A 14402-nucleotide genomic window follows, 5' to 3' on the forward strand; every position below is an offset into this window, starting at 1 on the left:
TTAATTTTGTAGAATTTTACAAACGTATTTGCTCCTGACCAAGTAGCTGCTCGGCAAAGTTGTAAAGCCGAGACCCCTCGGGCAGCCGCCCAAGATGAGCCCACCTTCCTTGTGGAGTGGGCATTTACAGATTTTTGGTTGTGGCAGGCCTGCCACAGAATGTGCAAGCTGAATTGTACTACAAATCCAACGAGCAATAGTCTGCTTAGAAGCAGGAGCACCCAGCTTGTTGGGTGCACACAGGATAAACAGCGAGTCAGATTTCCTGACTCCAGCCGTCCTGGAAACATATATTTTCAGGGCACTGACAACGTCTAGCAACTTGGAGGCCTCCAAGTCCCTAGTAGCCGCAGGCACCACCAATAGGTTGGTTCAGGTGAGACGCTGAAACCACCTTGGGGAGAAACTGAGGACGAGTCCTCAATTCCGCCCTGTCCGAATGGAAAATCAGATAAGGGCTTTTTCAGGATAAAGCCGCCAATTCTGACACGCGCCTGGCCCAGGCCAGGGCCAACAGCATGACCACTTTCCATGTGAGATATTTTAACTCCACAGATTTAAGTGGTTCAAACCAATGTGACTTTTGGAACCCAAAACTACATTGAGATCCGAAAGTGCCACTGGAGGCACAAAAGGAGGCTGTATATGCAGTACCCCTTTTACAAACGTCTGAACTTCAGGGACTGAAGCTAGTTCTTTTTGGAAGAAAATTGACAGGGCCGCAAATTTGAACCTTAATGGACCCCAATTTCAGGCCCATAGACACTCCTGTTTGCAGGAAATGTAGGAATCGACCCAGTTGAATTTCCTCCGTCGGGCCTTACTGGCCTCGCACCACGCAACATATTTTCGCCAATTGCGGTGATAATGTTTTTGCGGTTACAACCTTCCTGGCTTTGATCAGGATAGGGATGACTTCATCCGGAAAGCCTTTTTTCCTTCAGGATCCGGCGTTCAACCGCCATGCCGTCAAACGCAGCCGCGGTAAGTCTTGGAACAGACAGGGTCCTTGCTGGAGCAGGTCCCTTCTTAGAGGTAGAGGCCACGGATCCTCCGTGAGCATCTCTTGAAGTTCCGGTTACCAAGTCCTTCTTGGCCAATCCGGAGCCACGAATATAGTGCTTTCTCCTCTCCATCTTATCAATCTCAGTACCTTGGGTATGAGAGGCAGAGGAGGGAACACATACACTGACTGGTACACCCACGGTGTTACCAGAGCGTCTACAACTATTGCCTGAGGGTCTCTTGATCTGGCGCAATACCTGTCGAGTTTTTTAATCATGTGGACGACTTCTGGGTGAAGTCCCCACTCTCCCGGGTGGAGGTCGTGCTGAGGAAGTCTGCTTCCCAGTTGTCCACTCCCGGAATGAATACTGTTGACAGTGCTATCACATGATTTTCCGCCCAGCGAAGAATCCCTGCAGCTTCTGCCATTGCCCTCCTGCTTCTTGTGCCACCCTGTCAGTTTACGTGGGTGACTGCCATGATGTTGTCCGACTGGATCAACACCGGCTGACCTTGAAGCAGAGGTCTTGCTAAGCTTAGAGCATTGTAAATGGCCCTTAGCTTCAGGATATTTATGTGAAGTGATGTATCCAGGCTTGACCCTAAGCCCTGGATATTCCTTCCCTGTGTGACTGCTCCCCAGCCTCGCAGGCTGGCATCCGTGGTCACCAGGACCCAGTCCTGAATGCCGAATCTGCGGCCCTCTAGAAGATGAGCACTCTGCAACCACCACATGATGGATACCCTTGTCCTTGGTGACAGGGTTATCCGCTGATGCATCTGAAAATGCGACCCGGACCATTTGTCCAGTAGGTTCCACTGGAAAGTTCTTGCGTGGAATCTAACGAATGGGATTGCTTCGTAGGAAGCCACCATTTTTACCCAGAACCCTTGTGCATTGATGCACTGAGACTTGGTTCGGTTTTAGGAGGTTCCTGACTAGCTCGGATAACTCCCTGGTTTTCTCTTCCGGGAGAAACACCTTTTTTCTGGACTGTGTCCAGGAACATCCCTAGGAAACAGAAGACAAGTCGTCGGAACCAGCTGCGATTTTGGAATATTGAGAATCCAAACGTGCTGCCGCAACACTACCTGAGATAGTGCTACACCGACTTCCAACTGTTCCCTGGATCTTACCCTTATCAGGGAATCGTCCAAGTAAGGGATAACTAAAATTCCCTTCCTTCGAAGGGATATCATTTCGGCCATTACCTTGGTAAAGACCCGGGGTGCCGTGGACCATCCCTACGGCAGCGTCTGAACTGATAGTGACAGTTCTGTACCATAACCTGAGGTACCCTTGGTGAGAAGGGTAAACTTTTACATGAAGGTAAGCATCCTTGATGTCCCAAGACATCATGTAGTCCCCTTCTTCCAGGTTCGCAATCACTGCTCTGAGTGACTCAATCTTGAATTTGAACCTCTGTATGTAAGTGTTCAAAGATTTTAGATTTTAGATTTAGAATCGGTTTCACCGGGCCGTCTGGCTTCGGTACCACAATAGTGTGGAATAATACCCCGTTCCCTGTTGCAGGAGGGGTACCTTGATTATCACCTGCTGGGTGAATGGCTTCCAAAACTGCCTCCCTGTCAGAGGGAGACGTCGGTAAAGCCGACTTTTGGAAACGGCGAGGGGGAGACGTCTCGAATTTCAATATGTACCCTTGAGATATTACCTGAAGGATCCAGGGGTCTACTTGCGAGTGAGCCCACTGCGCACTGAAATTCATTGAGAACGGGCCCCCACCGTGCCTGAGTTTGTAAGGCCCTAGCGTCATACTGAGGGCTTTTGCAGAGGCGGGAAAGGATTTCTGTTCCTGGGAACTGGGTAATCTCTTCAGCCTTTTTCCTCTCCCTCTGTCACGAGCAGAAAAGAGGAACCTTTTGTCCGCTTGCCAACAAAGGACTGCGCCTGATAATACGGCGTCTTATTTTGAGAGGCGACCTGGGGTACAAACGTGGATTTCCCAGTTGTTGCCGTGGCCACCAGGTCTAAAAGACCGACCCCAAATGTCCCTTTTTAAAGGCAATACTTCCAAATGCCGTTTGGAATCCGCATCACCTGACCATTTTACTGGTAGAATTGGACAACGCACTTATATTTGATGCCAGTCGGCAAATATGCCGCTGTGCATCATGCATATATAGAAATGCATCTTTTAAATGCTCTATAGGCAATAATATACTATCCTTATCTAGGATATCAATATTTCCAGTCAGGGAATCCGACCATGCCAACCCAGCACTGCACCTCCAGGCTGAGGCGATTGCTGGTCGCAGTATAACACCAGTATGTGTGTGAATACATTTTTGGATACCCTCCTGCTTTCTATCAGCAGGATCCTTAAGGGCGGCCATCTCATGAGAAGGTAGAGCCCTTGTTCTTACAAGCGTGTGAGCGCCTTATCCCCCCTAGGGGGTGTTTCCCAACGCACCCTAACCTCTGGCGGGAAAGGGTATACATATCATCACACACCTCATTTTATTTTTCAGATTCAGGAAAACTACAGGTAGTTTTTCCCTCACCATAATACCCCTTTTTGGTGGTACTCGTATTATCAGAAATGTATAAAACATTTTTCATTGTCTCAATCATGTAACGTGTGGCCCTACTGGAAATCACGGTTGTCTCTTCACCGTCGACACAGGAGTCAGTATCCGTGTCGGCGTCTGTATCTGCCATCTGAGGTAACGGGCGCTTTAGAGCCCCTGACGGCCTATGAGACGTCTGGACAGGCACAAGCTGAGTAGCCGGCTGTCTCATGTCAACCACTGTTTTTTTATACAGAGCTGACACTGTCACGTAATATTCAACAGTACATCCACTCAGGTGTCGACCCCCTAGGTGGTGACATCACTGTTACAGACACTCTGCTCCGTCTCCACATCATTTTTCTCCTCATACATGTCGACACAAACGTACCGACACACAGCACACACACAGGGAATGCTCTGATAGAGGACAGGACCCCACTAGCCCTTTGGGGAGACAGAGGGAGAGTATGCCAGCACACACCAGAGCGCTATATATATATACAGGGATAACCTTATATAAGTGTTTTTCCCCTTATAGCTGCTGTATGTTTTAATACTGCGCCTAATTAGTGCCCCCCTCTCTTTTTATTTAACCCTTTCTGTAGTGCAGGGAAGAGCCAGGGAGCTTCCCTCCAACTGAGCTGTGAGGGAAAATGGCGCCAGTGTGCTGAGAAGATAGGCTCCGCCCCCTTTTCGGCGGCCTTATCACCCGTTTTTCTGTATATTCTGGCAGGGGTTAAATGCATCCATATAGCCCAGGAGCTATATGTGATGCATTTTTTGCCATGTAAGGTATTTTTATCGTGTTTTATTGCGTCTCAGGGCGCCCCCCCCAGCGCCCTGCACCCTCAGTGACCGGAGTATGAAGTGTGCTGAGAGCAATGGCGCACAGCTGCAGTGCTGTGCGCTACCTTATTGAAGACAGGAACGTCTTCTGCCGCCGATTTTTCCGGACCTCTTCGCTCTTCTGGCTCTGTAAGGGGGCCGGCGGCGCGGCTCCGGGACCCATCCAGGCTGAACCTGTGATCGTCCCTCTGGATCTAATGTCCAGTAGCCAAGAAGCCCAATCCACTCTGCACGCAGGTGAGTTCGCTTCTTCTCCCCTTAGTCCCTCGATGCAGTGAGCCTGTTGCCAGCAGGTCTCACTGAAAATAACAAACCTAAACTAAAACTTTCACTAAGAAGCTCAGGAGAGCCCCTAGTGTGCACCCTTCTCGTCGGGCACAGAAATCTAACTGAGGCTTGGAGGAGGGTCATAGGGGGAGGAGCCAGTGCACACCAGTTAGTCCTAAAGCTTTCTTTAGATGTGCCCAGTCTCCTGCGGAGCCGCTATTCCCCATGGTCCTTACGGAGTCCCCAGCATCCACTTAGGACGTTAGAGAAAAATGCAACATTACCATTTGACAAAACTTGAAGACTAATGTCGCATTCTACTGTTCTAGATGCATGTCCATCACAGGTAGAGGAAATTATCTCACAGATACCGGGTTCCCTATGAACTTAGGATGGACAGGTTACTGGATTGATGGCTGGGATAGTCCTAGTAGAGAGAAGACACACAGAATTTTTTTTAAGGAGTAGACCAAGTAGAGAATCACTTCCCCGTAGTGCCCAATCCAGTTGTCAAATTTTTATAAAATCTTCTCCACCTCTACAAACTCATCTGTCACCAACCTCTATTCTGTTTCTCTACAGTTTTCCTCTTCATCTTTTGCGTTCACACAGGGTGGTACAATACATGGACCCAAGTACAGTTCAAACTCCACATGCCTAGGTCCTTCAGAGTTCTGCCCAAACCCAGTATATCTGGTGAAGGGAAATTTTGTATAGACACTGATATGCCTGTTGGTAAATGGCAAACCTGACATTTTCTTTTTCATTTTCTTCTTCTTTCTCTCCTCTAGAGATGTTTTTTTTTTTTTTGAGTTATGCTCATGGTACTCTACATTGCAAACACCCGATAGTTAAATTAAGATACAAAAATTTGTGTTCCCTGCAGGAAGAGGCAGTCTGGAGGACAAAGGGGTATGGCCAGGAGTCCTTAGGACTGTGGGCAGGTGGACACGGTAAGCCAGTAGCCCCCAGAGCATACCTTCCAAGTTTAGCTGAGGTGGCACACGGTCTGACTCATCTAGGCAAAGAGGGTAGGTGCAGGCTGATGAGAGCCTACTGGTGTGCGCCAGGATTCTATTCTCATGCAGGTAAGAGAGCAATGACCTGTCTTACTTGCTTGAGGAAGAATATTGGTAAAGCAATACCAACAGAGCCATCCCATATCCCTCCTGCAGATGGATCTTTTCAGGAAATACAAATCGACTTCGTACAGTTAACACCCTTTAGGAATTATTGTTATGTATTGGTGTGCACTGATGTTTTCTCAAACTGGGTAGAGGCATTTCCTGCTGCCACGGATGCTGCTGTGTTTACCGCAAATAAAAATTGCGCAGAAATTTGTGTGTAGATAATGGTACCCCTAGAAGTAGGAGCAAAGCTTGAAATTGTACTATTGTGATAATAGATACTGCCACTAGTATTATGTAGCTTCGGAACCACTCCCAGGTCTTCACTCGACGAATCACCCTCTTCGAAATTTGTTTTTGTTTTGGTATTTGTGTCTTTTTGGGTTGTTTTTGCAAGACAACCTCATGTCATGATTGATCCGCACAATGATCAGAAATACACCAATAAGGTGACAGTACAGTACATTTGAGAACTTGACAAAAGAACTTGAAACTGTTGATTGCTGGTATACCAAATGCAAACTGTCTTGATTATGAACCAAGAGACTGTGTGATTGTTCTTACGCTCAGGTTGCCTAATAGACAGGTGGGAAGGACCATACCAAGATTTGTTGACAGCACTAAAGGTCGCCGAAAGAGAGACTTGGGTCCACTCGTCCCAATGCAAGAAGGTCGCTGACCCGGAGAGAACTCGTGACAAAGTAGTTTATTGCTCACATTCATCGAGTTTGTGAACTGTGGGGGTAATTCCAAGTTGATCGCAACAGGAATTTTTTTAGCAATTGGGCAAAACCATGTGCACTGCAGGGGAGGCAGATTTAACATGTGCAGAGAGAGTTAGATTTGGGTGGGGTGTGTTCAATCTGCAATCTAATTTGCAGTGTAAAAATAAAGCAGCCAGTATTTACCCTGCACAGAAACAAAATAACCCACCCAAATCTAACTCTTTCTGCACATGTTATAACTGCCTCCCCTGCAGTGCACATGGTTTTGCCCAATTGCTAAAAAAAAATTCCTGCTGCGATCAACTTGGAATTACCCTGTGTGTTCCAAGTGAACTGTGTGTTCAAAGAGCAAGGCAAAGAGCAAGGCGCAGCAGCAATGTTTTGGAGAATCCAACTCCTTTCTCAAGCTGGTAGCCTGAGAAAGGAGTTGAATTCTCCAAAATGTTGCTGCTCAGCCTTCACTTTATTTAAGAAAAGTTCTTATCAAGTCCCATTTGAGTGCCCGCTTCTTTTCTTTTTCCATACAAACAATTACATACCTTGGCAATTACATACAGGGAGGTGTGTGTCTATCTATGTTCTGAAATACATATTTCTCAGCTTATTGCAGAAATACCAAATGGCTGAATACAAATGCCATCATCATCACTTTTTGTTAATATTGTATAACAGGACTAGTAGATCACTACAAACATGATAGTGCACATTACAGGTCTATACATCGGTGCCTGTCACACAGATCCATAGCCGCTTGGAAGCCCCCTTGCATTCTGGAATAAGGTCTCCTGTGCACATGTGCAATTTACCACTATGGGAAAAGATAATTTTTTTTGCCAATAATCACACTGTATCAATACATATGTATCATATCCAAAATGATCCAAAACAATGATCAAGACTCTTTGATTGTGTATACCTACCTTTAATGAATTTGGCAATAAAAAGTTCATAACACGTCATGTTTCTATGTTATAGTCTTGTGTGTAGTGTCTAATGTGGGTAAATAAATTAGGAAAATAGATTACTTACAGTTCTATTTTGTGCTTATGAGTAGTGTGTTCCTCGCTCATCAAAAACCAGCAAAAATCACCCATCATCGTTGGATCTGATTTCCCTTGATACTGTTGCTCCATTGTGCAAATATCTTGATGAAATCATTCTCCATGCTCATTACTGACAAATCCCGAATTGTCCAGAAGGAAGTCTAGGTGGGAATATAAGAAATGCATCTTCAATGACATACGGCTCAATCTTCTCTTTATAGTTTCTGCTTTTTTTATTTCCTAAAAACCCACCAACCACAGATCCGAAGGATTTCCATGCAGCTAGCTCTTCCATGTTAATTTTATTTCAAAAGGTTTTGTCTTTAAAAATAGTCTAATTTGAGGGCTTTCTTTCAACTTGGCATCCCTCATTCTTGGACACTGACCTTTTGGGGTGGGAAGATGATGCGATTCGCACTGAATCAGATTCTGATAGCCCGTCCCCTGCGTTACAATGCCGGTACAGTGGGGACAGGGCTGCAATGACATGATCAAATCTCCATGTCCCCAGACTACCCCCTATTCCTGAACCACACCCTCTGTTATGCCAGCCTAGCTGCTCCCTCCCTATATCCCATAAACACAGAAAACAATTATACTTAGTAAAACCACTCTGCAGTCCAAGCAGCAAAGCAATACCTTTCAATCAACACAGATTTGGCAGCTAAATATATTAAAGTTGATGGCACTGATCTGCAAAAACTCCATTCCGCAATAATTATAAACACATGATTTTTTTTATTAAACCTTTAAATAGAACAGTTATATAAATATACAGTATATAAAAAGTAGTGATGTGCACCGGAAATTTTTCGGGTTTTGTGTTCTTAGTTTTGGATTCGGTTCCGCGGCCCTGTTTTGGATTCAGACGCGTTTTGGCAAAACCTCCCTGAAATTTTTTTGTCGGAATCGGGTGTGTTTTGGATTCGGGTGTGTTTTTTTTTACAAGAAACCCTCAAAAACAGCTTAAGTCATAGAATTTGGGGGTCATTTTGATCCCATAGTATTATTAACCTCAATAACCATAATTTCCACTCATTTCCAGTCTATTCTGAACACCTCACACCTCACAATATTATTTTTAGTCCTAAAATTTGCACCGAGGTCGCTTGATGGCTAAGCTAAGCGACCCAAGTGGCCGACACAAACACCTGGTCCATCTAGGAGTGGCACTGCAGTGTCAGACCCATAGTCTCTGGAATAGGAGGGTTAAGTGAACAGGCTAGTATCTTTTTGGACCTCCATCTAAGGGAATATGTGGTAAGCCTACCATCTTATGTCCAGGACACATCAGATGTTCTCCGAAAAATACAAGGAATCAAAGTGGAAGAAGGACACCTTCTAGTATCCTTGGATGTAGAGTCGCTGTACACGAGCATTAATCATCAAGCAGGACTGGCAGCGGTACAGTACTTTCTACGAATGAAGGATGCCAAGGATTTCAATTTATTTCTGATTGATTTATTAAGATTTGTCCTTACAAAAAACTATTTTACCTTTGCGGATGCTTTCTACTTGCAAACCCGGGGTACGGCGATGGGCGCGGCTTGTGCGCCCACGTACGCGAACATCTACTTAGGATGGTGGGAACGTGAACTAGTCTTCACGGAGGATAACGAAAAATACACACAGTTTGTTATAGTATGGCTTAGGTATATTGATGATGTCCTGATGGTCTGGAATAACACAGAGGACCTGCTCAGAGAATTCATTGGACACCTCAATAATAACCAACTTAATTTGAGATTGACATCAGAGATAAGTGAAGACTCCATCACGTTTTTGGATTTGAAAATCAATAAGAATGAAGAAGGCGAACTAGTTACGGATCTGTTCAGAAAAGCCACTGCAACAAACAGTGTCTTACACAGGACTAGCAGTCACTTCCCACCAACGATTAAAAACTTACCCAAAGGAGAATTCCTGAGGTTGCGCAGGAACTGCTCCAGTATGGAAATCTTCAAGATCAGGAGCAAGGAATTGGCGATACGCCTCAGAGAAAGAGGGTATAGCAATAGGAGCATAAAAAAGGCTATCCATTTGACATCTAAAACTCCAAGAGAAGATCTTATTTTCCCTAAAAATAAAGTTAAACCCGACACAAAAAAACAGATCAGATTTGTAGGTGACTTTTGCCATGAATGGCAAGAGATAGTGAATATTACACAACGACATTGGCCAGTCCAGCATACAGACAGAGACCTGAGCAACAAGCTCGATGTTAAACCAGCCATGAGCTGGAGGAGGTTTCAAAATCTGAGAGACATTCTGGTGGACAGCCATTTTGAAAGATCAGCAAAACGGACACCTACAATAAATGGTTCCTTCCCGTGTGGAAGTTGCAAGGCATGTCAATATATGGTCAAGACAAAATATACATTTGACAGACGAGGAAATAAGGTTGAGATTAGATCCTTTATCAACTGCAACGCCATAGGGGTCATATACTGTTTACAATGTGAATGTGGAATGAAGTATGTGGGAATGACATCAAGAGCACTTAAACAGAGGGTTTTGGAGCATATTGGAAATATAAGAAACATCACGACAGATTTGAATAAAATGAAAAAACTTTCCCCTGTAGCAAGACACATGTTTAACAAACATGGAAGTAGTAGTACGAATTTGACAGTTTTTGGACTTGAGAAAATCCATCTGGGTATTAGGGGAGGTAATCTCAATAGAACTCTTCTACAACAAGAGAGCAAATGGATTTTCAGATTGGGAACATTGAGTCCGGATGGGCTCAATGAAAATCAAAATTTTGGAGCATTCCTCTGATTCATCTACATATAATTATTTTTCTTAGTATTAAAGTTTTTTTATTTTATTTTTATTATTTTTTTTTCATTATAATTTTAATCTAATTATGCACTTTACTTTATTAAAAATTTTTTTTTAATCAGTCACTTGTTTCAATAATTAGCGTATTGTGCCTCCAGTTAGCACCAGTTATCAATTTAGTAAGCACCAATCACATTATCGACACACTAAATGATTTATTCATTCATACATATATATATATATACACAATTTTTCTTACACTTTAAACATATTTTATTTCCTTTTTCTTTCTTTTTCTTCTTTTTTCTTTCCACTTTCCCCGCCTTGGTTCTTCTTCTTCTTTTTCTTCCTCTTCTTCTTCTTCTTTTTCACCCACCTTCACTTTCCTCCTTACCTCACATAAAACCCCTCCCCCCCTTTTTTTTTTCCTCCCCCCCTCCCTTTTTCCGCCCCCCCTCTCTTCTTTTTTTCTCTCTTTTTCCTTTTTCCTCTCCCTTTCTCCCCCCTCTCCCCCCCCCTTTTATTCCCCCCTTTTTTTTCCCCTCTTTCTTTTTCTTTGTTTTTTTCCTTGGTTGCTCCAACTATTTATGATTATAGTAAACAATTACTATTAAAAAAAGTACATAGAAAATATTATAATAATTGAAAACATGAATAGATGTTCACTGTTGAAATTGATCTAGTTATGCTTATATTTGGTATATACTTTATTAGCTTTGTGTCTCCCCCCCCACCCCTTTTTTTAGTTAGGTAATTAATTTGCATAATTTATGGTGATTGGTCATCAGCTAACACTTCTAGTTACTAAATCTTTATTATCACTCTTTATTGTCATGTATTTTATTTTAGTATTATTATATTATATATTTTTTATTCCTTTTTTATTTCATTTTTATTATGTTTATCACGGAATTTTAATTTATTTTATTTCTTTTTATTTCATTTATTTCATTTTATTTATTTATTATTATTATTATTTTTTCTCCACATATATATATATATATATATATATAATTTTTAGAGATGAGCATATGTCCTTTCATATCCTGTAACTACTGTTATTGTCCTTTGCCAGTATATACATATTTTTATTATCACCGCTGGCCGTTTGTAAACTTGTATACTCATTTATAAGAATTTGTTTATGCTAGAAACTACATGCCCCATAATTCATTCTGTTTGGGAACCAATTTAGCTGATTTAACGCATACAGCGATTGGCTAGAGAAATACACCTTTACAGGTAAATACCAAGACAATTAGGTAGGATATCACACTTCCTGACGAAGCCGCCCAGGTGAAACGTGCACGTCGGACACGGACACACAGCGCTTGTGCACGTCACCCACACTGCTATTGCTGCTTCCAGACGCGGACCCGGGACCTAGCCGCTGCAACCTCCAAGTGCAGACTCGGGAATCGGCTTTGAGCCGGACGCCGCCTGCAGCGGCTCCACACGCCGATCCCACTGATTGACTGTCAGCAGAGAATAATGGTCTTTAGACCTATTTAGCAATCGGATCCGGTGGCCCCTGCACTAGAGTTTAATGCAGAGGGGGAGACCCACAAGCATATAGCCTCCGTTACCCCACTCCGCTATTACATTCAAGTGAGCCTGACTGTGGGTGGATTTGTATCTTCCAATCCGGGTATACCGCATTAAGTGCAACTTATAAAAAGAAAAAAATTGATGTTGGCAAGACAGCAGCAGATAAGTAGAATTATTTTCCTTTTCTTTGCCATCAACAGCAAAACAGCACATACAAACAGTACATAATTAACGGATTATAAATTAATTACAATTATACATTTGGTGACGTGTATACAGGACGCTGTCTGCAAATAGGATGCAATATTTTTATAATGCAAATACGATGCAGTTTTGATATTATAGTATTTTGCAAATATGATGCAATTTTGATAATACCATTGCACTTGTACCCAGATTAATATAGTCTGTTTCAATTTAAATGATCACAGTCATATTTTTGGAAAAACACTGTTTTATTTATTACTAACAAAATATATGAGCGCTAATTGACTAGACACTTGGGTACATGAGATATTATTATATAATCCATGGATACACTCATGAGGATACATTTTGTACCAACTATATGATTTTTTCTACAATAATTGTTTCTAATTGTTTCTTTCTTTTCTGTGTACTCTCATTGGCTTAACTCATTTATTGAGATACCAACAGCAGAAGCACGCTTTTTTCATTTTGCATAAACACCCACAGGATCCTCTCATCCTTAATTCGATGTCGTCAGATATGATTGAGGACAGTAGAAATCCTGGGTGTTATTGCATATGAAATCTGTATTTCTTAGAGACCATCCGGTCAATTGTATCAATTAATTATCTGTATTCACTATTTGGATAGGAGGAATATTCGATTATCTAGTTACTCCTCTGTTCCATTAGATTTCAGAGTGTTTTCTTTGGTTGTTACAGTTCCAATTGTGACTTAATGGTCATATATGGATAACAACTGTAACTTTGTGGTTATTATCATAATCATTATTATTATTTTTCAATGGGCCTATAAGAATCAAGTTATATAGATGCAATTCATTGACTAGGGACCTCTCCCCTGCACTCTCATTAACTTTGCCCTTAATTGGGCAGTATAAGTTAACAGCAGATACAGGTCTGGGGATTGGTGTGTGTGCTCCAGGTGGTTCTCTCATTGGGAATTCGATGCTTTATAGCAGATTACCAAAAGCAGAAACCCGGCATTTAGTCACCTATTTTTCCCTATCTTCCTTCTGACATATTTTTCTGTATACAATTATATTGTGTTATATTTTTACTTGGTCAAAAAAACTACATGCTTGTGATTGGCTGAAAAACCTGGCCTTACCATACATGAATATTGGGAAGTGTGTGTAGTTAGCCACGTTAAATACCCCATATATAACCTTGGGAACCATCAATTGTTATAATACATCAAAGATTATGGTTTAATAAACAATTGATTGGTTTGTTTATAATTAATCTGTGGCAGGATATCAACCAATTACTGATACTCATGTAATTAGTGGTATAATTGGGTACATACTAAATTTACTGAGCCGGAAGGCAATGTCAGATAGTATCTTTTGAGGCCTAGTCAGTGACATCTTAATAAATGAGAATATATGTTATATGTTAGTATGTTAATGTGAGTTCAATTTCTAATAATAAAAGTTAAGTTTTAGACTATCTGTTAAGAGTGCCCCATGAAAAAGAGTTGTCTTTTCTTCTTTTATATCCATGTGTCAGACAGGATGGCAGATTTAAAAAATAGTCCCCAAACAGCACATGATGCAAAGAAAAAAAGAGGTGCACCAAGGTCGCTGGATGGCTAAGATAAGCGACCCAAGTGGCCGACACAAACACCTGGCCCATCTAGGAGTGGCACTGCAGTGTCAGACAGGATGGCAGATTTAAAAAATAGTCCCCAAACAGCACATGATGCAAAGAAAAAAAGAGGTGCAATGAGGTAGCTGTGTGACTAAGCTAAGCGACCCAAGTGGCCGACACAAACACCTGGCCCATCTAGGAGTGGCACTGCAGTGTCAGACAGGATGGCAGATTTAAAAAATAGTCCCCAAACAGCACATGATGCAAAGAAAAAAAGAGGTGCACCAAGGTCGCTGGATGGCTAAGCTAAGCGACCCAAGTGGGCGACACAAGCATCTGGCCCATCTAGGAGTGGCACTGCAGTGTCAGACAGGATGGCAGATTTAAAAAATTGTCCCCAAACAGCACATGATGCAAAGAAAAAAAGAGGTGCACCAAGGTCGCTGGATGGCTAAGCTAAGCGACCCAAGTGGCCGACACAAACACCTGGCCCATCTAGAGTGGCACTGCAGTGTCAGACAGGATGGCAGATTTAAAAAATAGTCCCCAAACAGCCCATGATGCAAAGAAAAAAAGAGGTGCACCAAGGTCGCTGGATGGCTAAGCTAAGCGACCCAAGTGGCCGACACAAACACCTGGCCCATCTAGGAGTGGCACTGCAGTGTCAGACAGGATGGCAGATTTAAAAAATAGTCCCCAAACAGCACATGATGCAAAGAA

Source organism: Pseudophryne corroboree, chromosome 6, assembly GCF_028390025.1.
Source record: "Pseudophryne corroboree isolate aPseCor3 chromosome 6, aPseCor3.hap2, whole genome shotgun sequence".
NCBI lineage: Eukaryota > Metazoa > Chordata > Amphibia > Anura > Myobatrachidae > Pseudophryne > Pseudophryne corroboree.